This window comes from Rhineura floridana, chromosome 11 (assembly GCF_030035675.1).
Source record: "Rhineura floridana isolate rRhiFlo1 chromosome 11, rRhiFlo1.hap2, whole genome shotgun sequence".
NCBI lineage: Eukaryota > Metazoa > Chordata > Lepidosauria > Squamata > Rhineuridae > Rhineura > Rhineura floridana.
In genome coordinates this window covers 12,443,906-12,458,370 of record NC_084490.1, presented here as the reverse complement: position 1 = coordinate 12,458,370, position 14,465 = coordinate 12,443,906, and positions in this window count along the sequence as shown.

Below are 14,465 nucleotides of genomic sequence, written 5' to 3'. Positions count from 1 at the left end.
CAGCCAATCATTCTGAACTTTCAGTTAGCAGATGCTTTGAAAAATTGTTCCTTTCAGCAAACAAGACCTCTGAAACAGTATGAAAGGGGATGCATCCTGACTTCAGTTAAAAACATTCAGTGGGCAGTCCTATGTACACTTACTAGAGAGTGCATCCAACTGAACTACATGAGGATTGCTTCTGAGCAGACATCTAAAGTTTTGTACTGTCGCAGTACAAAGCTATAACACTTTCCTGGAAGTAAATTTCATTTAATGAAATGGGACTGATGTTTGAGTACACCTGTGTAGGATTGTCTGTTGTTAACAGCATTGACCTCTGCTGATTTTGTGCAAGTCAAGGGTTTGGAAGGAAGGTAATAAGGTCTGCATGAAGGAAAGCAGATGATTAAAGTCTTCCACTTAATTATGTTAAAGTGTTTTGTTTCCGTTCATGAGTTCAGTGAAATGCAGATTTCCACAAAGACTGGGGAGGACAAAGTTTGGTGAAATGTTTCAGGTGGTGGGAGGGTAGGCAATTACCTTCTTTTACTTTATGAGGTTTCTGAGGATTTTGTACAGCAAAACAGAAAACATTTGGCTACCTCATAAACTGAAATAAGGTGAACACCACAGTTCCCACTTCACTGAAATTCACTCCCCTGAAAAAGGCACTTTAGCAGGAAACAAAAAGACCCATGGAAGTGGGGAGATGATGCAGATATGGATGAAAGGTGAATCTTGGGACCATGCATGCCCTTAACCTGTCTATCTATATGTCTTCACTGAAAGACAAAAGTTAAGCAGGCATGTCAAGGGGGGGATATGCAGTTCTGCAGCTCCTCCCCCCATTTAAGAACACATATCTTTATTTTTCGGAAACAATATTGTTTCTATTACATAAAAACTGTAAGGTATAAAAGCTAAGTTTAAATAGTTCAGTGATGGGCAATTACAGTCTTCATTGTAGGTCTGCAAACCTTCTGGCAAATATTGTTATTTCTCCTTGTGAAATCTTTCACCTTTCATGCTATCAAACTCAGAAATATAACGAAACCAAACCATTCTAAAATGGGAGAGTAAAACAAAATGTTCATTTATTTATTACATTGATATACCACCCCATAGCCAAAGCTCTGTGGGTGGTTTTCAGCAAAATGTTCAACTTCCGCATTTCATTCTTCTTTCACATTTCTTTCAACACTTTCCCAAGTGCAAATGGCATCATGGATATTGTCAGTGTATCCTGAAATACTTTCTCTCCTCATGATTATATATATTTACACAGATACTGTAAAGTATCTATCTATGTGTCTGTCTGTCTGTCTGTCTGTCTAATCATCAAAATTGCTTACGTTTGAAAAACAGAATACCCCCATCACTAGCTCCCATTGATGAAATTTCAGCTGATTATTCTCAACTTTCAGTTACCAGGTTTGAAGGAGAGACCAAGAAAATGCTCCATTTGGCAAGCAGAAATTCCCAATCAGCTTGAAAGAGGATATACCCCAACTTCAGTTAACAAAGACATTAAGGAAGCAGACCTATGTACATTTACCGGACAGTACATCCCATTGAAATACACAAGGATTACTTCTGCTGAAATATCTGTAGGCTTGCATTGTCACAGTCCAAGTCTATGGAAGAAACTTTCGTGGAATTAAATGGGACTGACTTCTGAGTAGACCTGTCTAAGATTGTTCTGTTGCTAATACTCACTATCGACCTGTGTGAGTTTTGCACAAATCAAGGGGCTGGGAGGAAGGTAATAAGATCTGCATAAAAGAAAGCAACTGATTAAAGTCTTTTACTTAATTATGTTAATGAGTTTTGTTTCCATTCATGGGTTAGTGAAATGAGGAATTCCACAAAGACTGGGGGAGGACAAAGTTTGGTGAAAATTTCAGGGGGTGAGAAAAGGTAGCCACTTACCTTCCTTAACTTCATGAGGTGTCTGAGGATGTTTTTTTTAAGCAAAAGATAAACCGTTGGCCACCTCAGAAGTGTAAATATAAGTGGCAAATTTCCTACTTCTTGAAAAAATCACTGAAACTTGCTCACTCCCCAGAAAACACACACAGAAGAGTGCTTTAGCAGGGAATGAACAGACCCACAAAAGTGGGGGGAACATTTTCATCACATTTTAGTTTCAATTTGGGATGCAGCTGAGAGTTATGGAGACATTCCATGATCCTTTTTTCCAACTCAAACCTCCCCCGCTCTAATTTTAAAATTGTCTATCAAAATGTCATTGAAGTCCTAGCCATCTTTTGGCACCCCTTCAAATCCACCCCTCCATGGTTTCCACCCAATTTTCAGAGGTGGTCATAACTCCCATTTCTGTACCTCAACAGGAGTCAAAGTCTTGATCCGTCTTTTAGGAGGTTTCCCAGAAGTGCTGCAACATGTTTGTGGGGACAGACCGTTCTTCTCCGTGCATTTAACTGGTGCTCATCTGCAGGGTTGATTGCATGAAGAACACAAGGGACCATATTGTAGTCTTGGTAGGAGGAAGAGTCTCAGGTAGATGTGTAGACAAGAGCTGAAATGCCACTCTTAGCAATGACTGCTGTTTTAAAGAGTGACTGCAATGAACTTTTGGAATGTGTCTCTTGGGCACAGTACCATGTAGTGCACAAACAATATTTGTTTGAAGACAAGATTCCAGTTCTGCAAAACTTTCTCAGCAGGTCTTTTTCCCCCACAGAAAACTTCTGTGAATGTTCCCTTCCCCTCAAAAAGAGCTCCAATTTGCTAAATATTCTGGAAACAGTTTTCAAAGTTTGTGTGTGACAGCCACTGTCCCACCTCTTACAATGCCCCAAGATTGTCAGCCCAGCTGCTATTGCATGATTTCTGTTATTGCTGGTGCCATCAAATGGTGGTTTCAAGAAAATCAGCTTTGGGAAGATAAAAGAGCCATGTTGCTGCTGATGGAGGTGGGAGCCTCACCCCAAAGAAACTGCTGGAGATTTTTTGCTCATCCCACCCCCCCCCCCCGTTTTGTTACTGATGGATTGGGAAGAGAATGTCAGGAAAGCATTTCCTCTCAACTCAATGGTTTGTGCTTTCCAAAGGCTGCCTTTTTCAAATGGTGACCACCTTGAAATGGAAAATAAACAGTCTGGGCCTTGAGCAAATGAGGGAAAGACTACTAGGGAGAGAGCAGCAATTCCTTTTCAATAGATTTGTACACTGATTTTGTGGTTCTGAGCTGATTGAGCTTTGCATGCATCCCAACATCTCTAGTATTGAGTGTCTGTTGATATCTGAGCTGTTTGTGCATTGACAGATTTTTCTTTAAAAAAATAACACATTGTAGGCAAAGTTAAATGCAAGATATACAGAGACAGTAATACCTTAGTTAACAAAGTACATGCATTCCTGGACATTACTTTTTTAACAGAAAAGGTGGTACCAGAGGTAGGAATTACATGGAAAGAACAGGGATAGGTTCCTACATCTCAGTCAAGAAGAGCAGTTCAACATAGTATATTTTATTCAACTCTAACAATGCACATGTCTGAAATGAAACAACCAGGTCAGGTAAGCCTTGCATAAGTAAACATCTGCAGTAAACATCTGCGCATCTGCAGTGAACAGTGCTTCCAGGGCACCAGAATCCTTGTTTGCTATGGAGATGCCTGCGTCACCTTTCTATCATTCCATCCACATGTGCGAGAGTTTCTTGCAACAGTCGCAATCCAACAGACAAGGAGCCACATTCTCACTATGTCAGAGTGTTCATCCCCCTGCACCCAAAAAGGCTTTGTTAAAAACGAGCTTCTTTCCTGGACATTACTTTTTTAACATTACGTTTTTTATTATTAGAAACCTCTCCACCATCACTACCATTATTACTACTACTACTTGCCCTTCTTCAGCAGATCTCAGTTTGGGCGGTTACAGCAATTTAAAAGTCAGTATGGAAACAAGTAGAACAAATGACAACCCCAAGAATAGGGTGGATCCTGAAAACATGCATCTCACGTGTCAAAGGCCAGGGCAAAGAGGTGCATTTCTGTGGGGAGGGAATTCTACAACTTAGGGGCTGCCACAGAGCATGCCCTCTCCTGGCCTGTCCAATCCCAAACATCTGAGAGGGGTGGAACTACCAAGAGGACCCCCTCTGTTGATCTTAACACCTGGGATGTTCTGTAGGAAAGAAGGTGGTTTCACAGATATTGGGACCTACTATAAGTTGTTTAGGGCTTTAAAGACTAGCATGAGCATCTTGAATTGAGCTCAGAAATGAATTGGCAACCAAAGGAGCTGTTTTAAAACAGGGGTTATATGAGTTCCAAAGGAAACCCCAGCCAGTAATCTGGTGATTGCCTTTTTTTACTAGCTCAAGTTTCTGAGTCATCTTCAAGGACAGCCCCACATAGAGTGCACTGCAGTAATCCAATCTGGATATTCCCAGAGCATGGATTACAGTGGCTAAATTCGGGGTGGGTGAGAGTGGGAGTTTCTTTCTTGCTCTTTCCTACCTTAAGATAATGCAGAGGTGGTTGACTGATATGTATTGTTGCCTGGACTACTTATTACAGAAACTATAATATTATAAAGACTTACTGGTCTTTCTGATGCTTCTTTGTGTCTTCTTTAAGGCTATCCAGAAAGTGAGGTTATCTTGTGATGCTGCCTGAGGAGGTCCGAAGAGCTCTGCTTTGGGGGATTTTTTGTTGTTGCTGTTAAATAGAGCAGCATAGGATATATTAAAAAATAAAAGGAAGCTTTTAACTTAAAAAAGCCTCTGCTGCTGTGCTTTAACAAGAACAAATATAAAAATTCAGAGGTCTTCAATGCTCCACAGGCAACATTTTGGACAGCCAGAATTCTTGCAAACCCCATAAACCTACAGAGAGATGGAGCTTTGGAAGAATATAGAGCTGTATGGCACAGACCATATGCCAGTGAGCAGAGAGAGGGAAGCACTTGAATCACCCTGTTTCACTTCATTAATTGGCCCCTGCACAAAGACTCTGCACACCCCTAGGTCCAGGCCTTGTATTTTGGTACTCAAAGACAGAAGCAAATTCCTTGTCATGCGGTATGGCTGACACACCACCAACAATTTCCTTACTGATTTGGAGCATCTTCACTGTACATTACAAAACAAAAATTGGAAGAGTTGGAACTCTTATGTAGCTGAATGTTTTTTGACCTCATTTGAGTAGTTGAGAGTTCTGAGGTTTTTCTTTTTCTTGACTCATCTCCTTTTTATACTGACACTTTTCTCCTCAGAAACGTTTTCTTTCTCTTTAGCAACCTGCCCAGGGCCTCTTTCACCTGATCATTTCTCAGAATGATCATCCCACCCCCACCCCACCCCCACCCCCAACCCCAACCCCATTTTGTTACTGATGGATTGGGAAGAGAATGTCAGGAAACTATTTCCTCTAAGCTCTGTGGTTTGTGCTTTCCAAAGGGCTGCCGTTTTCAAATGGTGACCACCTTGAAATGGAAAATAGACAGTCTGGGCCTTGAGCAAATGAGGGACAGATTACTAGGGAGAGAGCAGCAATTCCTTTTCAATAGATTTGTACACTGATTTTGTGGTTCTGAGCTGATTGAGCTTTGCATGCATCCCAACATCTCTTGTATTGAGTGTCTGTTGATGTCTGAGTTGTTTGTTCATTGACAGATTTTTCTTTAAAAAAATAACACATTGTAGGCAAAGTTAAATGCAAAATATACATAGACAGTAATACCTGAGTTAACAAAGTACATGCATTCCTGGACATTACTTTTTTAACCGAAAAGGTGGTACTGATATGAAATGAGATATATATTTTGGGAACCATAGTACATGCAGTGTTAATTTGACACAGCAGAGAATGAGTTAACCTGACTTAACATACAACCAGGAAAACAAAGTTCCTAATATGCCTGTAGAGGCTAGATGCTGAGTTGGTGTTTGATACTTAAAATGCTAGCTTGTTCACCCCATGTAACTGGACATCATCCAAGTAGCTCAAGGACAGAAGCGCTGGTTTAATAATGCAAGACAATGAAGCATATTGAAAAGTTGCTAACAAGCAATAAGGGAGGGGCTGTGTGTTAGGAGGACTTGAGAGACATATAACTTGTATACTGTGTGTTCATGCTTCAGACTAGGATTCTGGCGCTAGCTGAATGCTTCGTCTCTCTTTTGCAAAAGATATTGGTAATCAATCAATAAAGGTGTTGTTTTATATCCTGGTTTCCCATCTGGTGATTATTTGGAACTTCCCCCAGATGAAAAGAACCTTTTTGGGCGTAACAATTCTGGCGAGCCAAGCAGCCAGGAGATTTGGTTAACCTGCTGACCTTCTGGGTCGCCCCTGGAGAGTCAAGGGGAGCTCCAGGTTGTTTGAACCTGCCTTGAGGCCAGGAAGCGGAGAGCAGAGGGTACAGCAGTTTCAACTGGAGCTTCAAATAGTGAAACCAGAGAAGCCAACACCTTAAGGAGGAACGGGAAAGCTGCAGACTGTGTGTGGTCGTGAGAGTAGGGGTGACTTCACGAGAGGCCTGTGAGACAAGAGCCTGTTGAAAAAGCCCAGGGAACTGACCTATAGTAGGCAGTTGAAAAACCCAGTAAATGGGAACAGGGGCGTGTCACGGCAAGAAAAGCTGCAGAATCCGTTAGAATGTTTTTTTGAGAAACTTTAAAGATTTTAAAAATGCATATGGTTGAGCGCAAGATGTGGTTGGAATGGAATTTTAAGGAATGGAGTCAGTTGTCAGGCTCCCATGTGTGTAGTTTGTAGCATTTTCCCGGGAAATAAGAGTGGTATTAGGAATGATTTTGTCTAAATAGACGTGTATGAATGAGTACTCAAATGTGAATTGGTTATATGTGTGAAGGTGTGAAGGTTTTTTTTGAGTGTCTGTGTGAAGGTTTTCTGTGGGAATGTTATAAGGGAACTTTCCTCCCTTTATTGTCACTTCCTAAAACATGTTGTTGTTTTTTTGTTGCTTGGACCGGCTGTTCCGTCCATGTTACTGTTTCTGCTTGCTGTCCTTGTTTGTCACAGGATTCAAAGAACCCAATCTGTTCCTTTAATAGCAAAAAGCAATCTTTTAAGTTAGAGTGCCTAAGAGATTTGCTCTGTTTGTTTAAGCAAGTGATTAAGAGAGGTAGAGAGGAAAAGGAACGAGAGATTTTTGCCAGACTCTCATACCCTCCTTGGCAGGAGGGGGAGAGAGGAAAAAAAGATCTTTTAAAACCGAGGTTTGAAGGTAGAAAAGGAGGAGAGGAAGAAAGAGGAAGGGGGGCTGAGGAACATCAGAGCTCCCACACACGTGTACTACACTCTCAAGGAACGCATCAAGGACTGCAGGGACAGAACCTGGGAGACTCTGGGTCTCGGTGCAAAACCTTGAGACCAAGAGATTCCTTCCTGGTTTTGGATCAGAGCTCTTCCACATAGCTTCAGCTGTATTCAACAGCCAATTCCGGGCATAGGATAGGTAATCTCTCCTACCTTTCACCTCTTATAGTAATAGGGTCCTTTGATTTCTTAACTTTAAAGTTATGAATGGGTTAGGATATTAATGATAAATGCTGCCACGCACCCAAGTAATTCTGTAATGCTTTCCTACTCTTTCTCTCAATAAAATCAAGCTTTGCTTTAGTTTGGTTTGGACCTGCATTTCTTGGGTTAAATATATACACCATTTAAGCACATTTCAGGGCAAAGCGCTTGTTTTATCCCTAGCAAAAGATCCCCTCCTCTCAAGGAGGTGTGTTTCATGCGACATGAGGGTGGCAAAGGCACACACTCAGGTTCCCAAGAGCACATGTCATAACAAACTGGTGGAGAATCAAGCGGGCAGCAAGGGTTGCAGGAACAAAGTAACATGTGAACAGTCCTGCAATCCAGGGAAACAGGTAGCCAAGTTCTGAATGTAACTGGAATGAGTGTAATTTCCTTTTCTTTTTTACTATGTTTTGCTGTCTCTTGTTTTAAAGTGAGTGGGGAAATGTCCTTTAAATGCTGTGGTAAATCCAGAGGTTAAGGTATAGAAATTCCCTGGCACATTGTTATCCCCCTACCCTTCTGTCCTTGGCAACAAAGCTTTGGCAAACGGTGGTTGTGATTGTGACACAGCAATTAGCCAAAGTTGATACTGGGGAGAAGGTTAACCCATTACTGGCCAGAAGCTACTAAAGGGGTTCCCTAAACTGGGTCCCATCCATTTTAAAAGCCCTTGATAACACTTGTGTCTCCCTCCCCTTCTGCAAAGTCCTGGGGAACGAAGCCTTGCAAGTATTTTGAGCCGGTGGGGCTAGGTACTTGGAAAAGGTGGAAACAGGATTTGCACTGGGAATGTTCAGTGCTCTGGCTGGCAGAGACTCTTAACTGGTTCCTGTCCCTTTAGATACCCCCTCTGTTTTTTTTCCTTTTGAGAGTCAATTTGGGAGAAAAAGCTGGTGACAACAGCTTTACTCATGAGTGACTTGATTTGGGAATGTGGCATTTGAAGGTGGCTCATTCCTGAACTTATTTTGAAACTAGGTTTGGTTGTTTTGTGTGTGCACTGCTTCATTCTTTGCATTTGGCTTTTGGTGTTGGAGATTTCTAAGCTATGGCAAAAGTGGTAGCCGTGGAGGGAATAAAACGCTTTATGAGTCCAGTAGAGTGCCTATCGAAAATAGAGAAATGGTTGATTAAGAAAGGAAGGTGCGTGTGGGATGATTGTTTTAAGACAGATGACCCTATGAAAACCATGACTGAGGCCTATGTGGGATATTGGAAAGAATGCAGGCCTTCCAAATCAAAGAAAAGTGCTGCAGCTGCTTGGGGACTTTACAATGCATGTCAGGATTTGTCAGATTTGTTAGAGGAAGAACGCAAGAAAAGTCAGGAGTCAAGGAGTAAGTTGGCTCAGGCAGAGGAAGCCTTTGAAAAAGAGTGTTTGGAGTTAAAAGAAAAGGGGGAAAATGATTGTGAGGGTTTGAATGAGAAATTTGAAATAGAGTGCCTACATTTGACCGAGGCACTGGAAAAGGGAGTACAGAGATGGTTCTGGAAGTTTTAAGCTTCCTTACAGCAGGCAAAAGCATAGTGACATACGTGGAAGAAACCCCAGTTTCTATGGGGGCAGTTGTAAGATTGAGGCATACAGGATGTAGACAGAAGGTTTGAGCTATGCAGACAGTGAAAAGGTTAAAGAGCCAGTTGTGATGGGTAAGAAATGTCTTGAGCAAATTAGTGGATTGTGTTAGGGAGAAGAAAAGAGAATAATTTCTGTTCTAGAATGTCAGAGTTCCTTTTCTTTCTTTGCTCCAGTACGGGATTTAGTTTTCAACACTGCAGCTCGTTCTCTGTGTATGTGCGTGTCTAAATTTACAACCCCTGCTTCCTTTCCACCACTTAATAGGTAAACAGCCAAAAGAGCCGCTGCCCCTTTCAGCCCGGTATAATTCTGTTATATTTTCCAGTTTATTGTGTGATTGCAGTTTTTCCCTGCATATCACTCATGATTTAATTACAGGAATTAGTTCTTGACTGACCCGAGATTTTCTGCTGATAACTGCACGGACAGAGGGTTTTCTTTATGCATTTGTACATGATCAGAAGTCTAATCTTTTTTATCCCATTTTCCTTTTTTTATTATAGGATGAAGCAGAACAGGCGTTAACAATGTTTGTTTTGATTTTATATGGGTATAGAGGAGAATCTCCTGGATTCCCCTTTGTCACTCTGGTATAGTGTTAAGAAATTAAGAAGTTTTTTCTACTGTCTGATTTAAAGCATAAGTATATTTTGGTAATTTAAGAATGTAGCTGCAAATTGTTTTTCTTTCTCTCTCCTTGTATTAAGTTTCTTAAAGCTGTTTTCTCCAGTCTGTGTAGAAGCTGCAAAGTATTCCCCCTTCTTCTAAAGGCTGCTTTTCATGGCTACTTTCATGGGCAACCTCTGTACATGACCAGAGGCTAGGGAAACACAAAGGTTTTTAGAATGTGTAGTCCTATTGTGTGTTTGTCTGTCTGTTGCAACACAATATTTTGGTTTTTGTCCACTTTTGATCAGAAGTCTCATCTGTGGCCATGGATGTGTTTTATTTTTATATTTTCTTTCCTGCGCTGAAGCATTTTCTCCCAAAGGAACGTCTTCTTTTTGTGTGAGTCACAGGAGATTTATTGCAAGCATTTTAATAATAATAATAATAAATTTAATTTTTGTGTCACCTATCTGGCCGAAACCACTCTAGGCGACATACAACATTAAAGTTCAACAATACAATATAATACATAATAAAATACAGTGCAGTCAACAATAATCATTTTAAAAGCAGCAGTACAGAACAGTTTAGGGCCATCAATAGACAATGTTAAAACAATATAAAGAAATTAGCCCACCCCGGGGATCCCAAAGGTCTGTCCGAAGAGCCATGTTTTCAAGGCTCGGCGAAATGTATCTAGGGAAGTGTCATGGCAAAGATCAAATGGGAGGGAGTTCCAGAGAGTGGGGGCCACCACTGAGAATGCCCTCTCTCTAGTCCCCACCAACCTAGCTGTTTTCATTGGTGGGACGGAGAGAAGGCCCTGTGTGGCTGATCTGGTCGGGCGGCTTAGTTGGTGGTACTGGAGGTGCTCCTTCAGGTAAACTGGGCCGAGACCGTATAGGGATTTAAAGGTTAAGACCAACACCTTGAATTGGGCCCGGAAAACAACTGGAAGCCAATGTTTTGTAAGCCTGTAAGCCAATTTTTGACTGGAGCTTCACCGATCATTAACAGGAAGCTGGTACCAACGCCTTGGGCTTTTACATAACTATGCAACTGGCGTGCCATTCTCCAGCATGTGCTAAAAGCATAGAGGCCTGCTTCATTCTTTCCCAACTACAGAAACTGGCAAGTCCACTTTGGCCATCAACTTGAAATGGACATCACTATTTCTTTTGGCGAGGTGTCTCATGTTGTGCAAGTTTGCAATCTTTATCACAGTCACTCGGGGGGAGGGAGAATGTTTTCCTGCCTAGCATCGGCAAATCATACACAGTTCAGTTACCGCTTCTGCTGAACATGACTAGCTGGTTTCCAGAGGATGAACTCTGTACAAGCCACCATGCAGTATTTTATTTATTTATTTTTTTACAGTCATAGACCCGTCCAGCTGAAAACAAAGGATACAAAAGAGTAGGGTAAAACATCAGTATTATCTTTCAGATATACATGAAATATAAAAATATACAGATAGTTGTCCTAAAAAATCTTAGAGCGTATACGTTGAGCTGCGTATATAAAATTGGCAACTCTCAATGTAATTCGTTTGTTAATTCCTGAAACAAGAAAGCGTATTTTGTTATCAGAGGTCATCAGGGGTATACTCTGAAGTATGTTCAATAAAAATTTAGAACGTATGCAAACATACATGGGACAGTTTAAAATAACATGAGCAAGTGATTCAATATTTTTCCCACATGGACACAAGCGTTGGTCATAAGGGATTCCCTTATATCTTCCCAGAAGTATTGCCGAATGAAGGGAATTAAATCTGGCCCTAGTGAAAGCTGAGCGGAGATTTGGAACCTCTAGAAAGTCCAGGTACAAAGCATGCTTAAAGGGTTCAAATTCCAGTTGAAAGTATATGGGTGAACAGGTTTTTGCTGCCTCTGTGATGGCGGATTGGAAATTAATATCTTTAAGCCGAGTCCGAAGGGCAAGTTTTGCCGAGAGTAAGGTTTTCTGGCCCATTTGCTTACTTTCCCACTCTGTCATAACAATGGTTAGGAATAGTGCAATGTTTAGGAGTGCAAGTTACATGTCAGATAATACATGATCATCATACAGTCACTCATATCATAGATAAGCTCTCACAGATAGAGACACATAGATGGTGGGATTCTCTGTTTGGCTGGGGATGAGAACGCCAAAGGAGGTTTTAACCCTTATAATGCACCCCATTGTGGTGGTTTTGGTTTTCGAGAAAATTCTGATCTTTGTCTAATTAGCCCTTGTAATGTGTTTCCATCTCATATGGCACAGTTACACCGACTGGAAGTCAGCATTGGAGCCCGGGGGCAGAATTGTGAAAGGATGTATACGTCTACATTTCAAAGGGGGGGGGAGCGGTACGGCTTGGCTAACCCCATGTTAGTTCAAGTGGACTCTAGGAGGTGCAAGGCCAGGAGCTATAACTCCCACCCCAACTCTCACACACCCCCACCTGATGGCATGGCTGGTGATGCGTTCCAGAGGTTTTGTGCAAAGGAAAACAAAGGGCAGAGTTAGACGCGGTTGCATAAATGTTATCTTATTCCTTGGCGTATACACCCCCACCCACAGTGAATCCTATTGTTCGTTAGAAAGAGCCTTAGTTTTTTTTGGTGTCAGGAAGAAGTCATGTTTCTGAAATACCAAATCAAAAAGGGGCCTTAGGCCTTGAAAGAAGGGAAGCAATATGTGGTATGCCAAGCCCCAGAACTCCAAAAGAGCTGAGAGCTTTTTTGGGACTAGTGGGGTTTTGCAGGCAATGGATCCCTGAGTTTGGAGTAAAAGTGGCTGTTTTGTATGAATCCCTGACAAAGGAGAGGCTAAAGGATTGGAAATGGACTAAATTAATGAAAAAAGCATTTGGGAGTTGAAACAAGTCCTCAGCAACCCTCCTGGGCTAGTAACCAGATGGACAGAAGCCATACTGATTGTATGTGAGTGAAAACAAGGGAGTAGCTTCAGGAGTCCTGATGCAGAAATGGGGAGACAGATGGCACCCCATAGGATACTATTCTAAAGTATTAGATCCTGTTGCCAAAGGGTGGCCCACCTGCTTGAGAGTGTAACACATAAACAAATGCTTATGATGTATCATAGCCTTCCAAAAGAGGAAAATGATTAAGTTTCAACCCCCAAATGCTTTTGAGGGGGGACTGATATGAAATGAGATATATATTTTGGGAACCATAGTACATGCTGTGTTAATTTGACACAGCAGAGAATGAGTTAACCTGACTTAACATACAACCAGGAAAACAAAGTTCCTAATGTGCCTGTAGAGGCTAGATGCTGAGTTGGTGTTTGATACTTAAAATGCTAGCTTGTTCACCCCATGTAACTGGACACCATCGAAGTAGATAGTGCTAGGAACACCACGGAGGAACGCTCAAGGACAGAAGCGCTGGTTTAATAATGCAAGACAATGAAGCATATTGAAAAGTTGCTAACAAGCAATAAGGGAGGGGCTGTGTGTTAGGAGGACTTGAGAGACATATAGCTTGTATACTGTGTGATCATGCTTCAGACTAGGATTCTGGCACTAGCCGAATGCTTCGTCTCTCTTTTGCAAAAGATATTGGTAATCAATCAATAAAGGTGTTGTTTTATATCCTGGTTTCCCATCTGGTGATTATTTGGAATTTCCCCCAGATGAAAAGAACCTTTTTGGGCATAACAGTACCAGAGGTAGGAATTACATGGAAAGAATAGGGATAGGTTCCTACAGCTCAAACAAGAAGAGCAGTTCAACATAGTATATTTTATTCAAATCTAACAATACACATGTCTGAAATGAAACAACCAGTTCAGCATAGCCTTGCATAAGTAAATAAAAACATTTTGAACCTTCTACAGACCACTTGAAGGCTTCTTCCAAAATGCATCCAGGGATGCCTGCCTTGCCTTTTTTTCTATTATCATGTAGCATCTTGCTGTAGCAATTTAAAACTTTGTGCACAGTTCTCACTGTACACTCGAGCAGGCAGGCATGGGGCAGCGACCACCATCCTATGCTTGCTCCCTCTCCCTCTCTCTTTCCCTCTCTGTTTGCCACCCTCCCATGCACTTGAGCAGGTACGCTGCGTGAGAGCCTCTTGCAGCAGCTGCAATCCAGCAGGCAAGGAGAACTGATAGATTGAGGCTGCTGCAGGCACGGTTTACATGCACAGCTAGAAACATGCTTCTTGCCAGGTTGCACAGGCACATCTGCAGTGAACAGTGCTTCCAGGGCACCCGAATCATTGTTTGCTATGGAGATGCCTGCGTCACCTTTCTATCATTCCATCCACATGTGTGAGAGTTTCCTGCAACAGTCACAATCCAACAGACAAGGAGCCACATTCTCACTATGTCAGAGTGTTCATCCCCCTGCACCCAAAAAGGCTTTGTTAAAAAGGAGCTTCTTTCCTGGACATTACTTTTTTAACATTACTTTTCTATTATTAGAAACCCCTCCACCATCACTACCATTACTACTACTATTACTACTACTACTTGCCCTTCTTCAGCAGATCTCAGTTTGGGCGGTTACAGCAATTTAAAAGTCAGTATTAAAACAATTAGAACAAATAACAATGCCAAGAATAGGATGGGTCCTGAAAACATGCATCTCGCGTGTCAAAGGCCAGGGCAAAGAGGTGCATTTCTGTGGGGAGAGAATTCTACAAGTTAGGGGCTGCCACACAGCATGCCCTCTCCTGGTCTATCCAATCCCAAACATCTCAGAGGGGTGGAACTACCAAGAGGACCCCCTCTGCTGATCTTAACACCTGGGAAGTTCT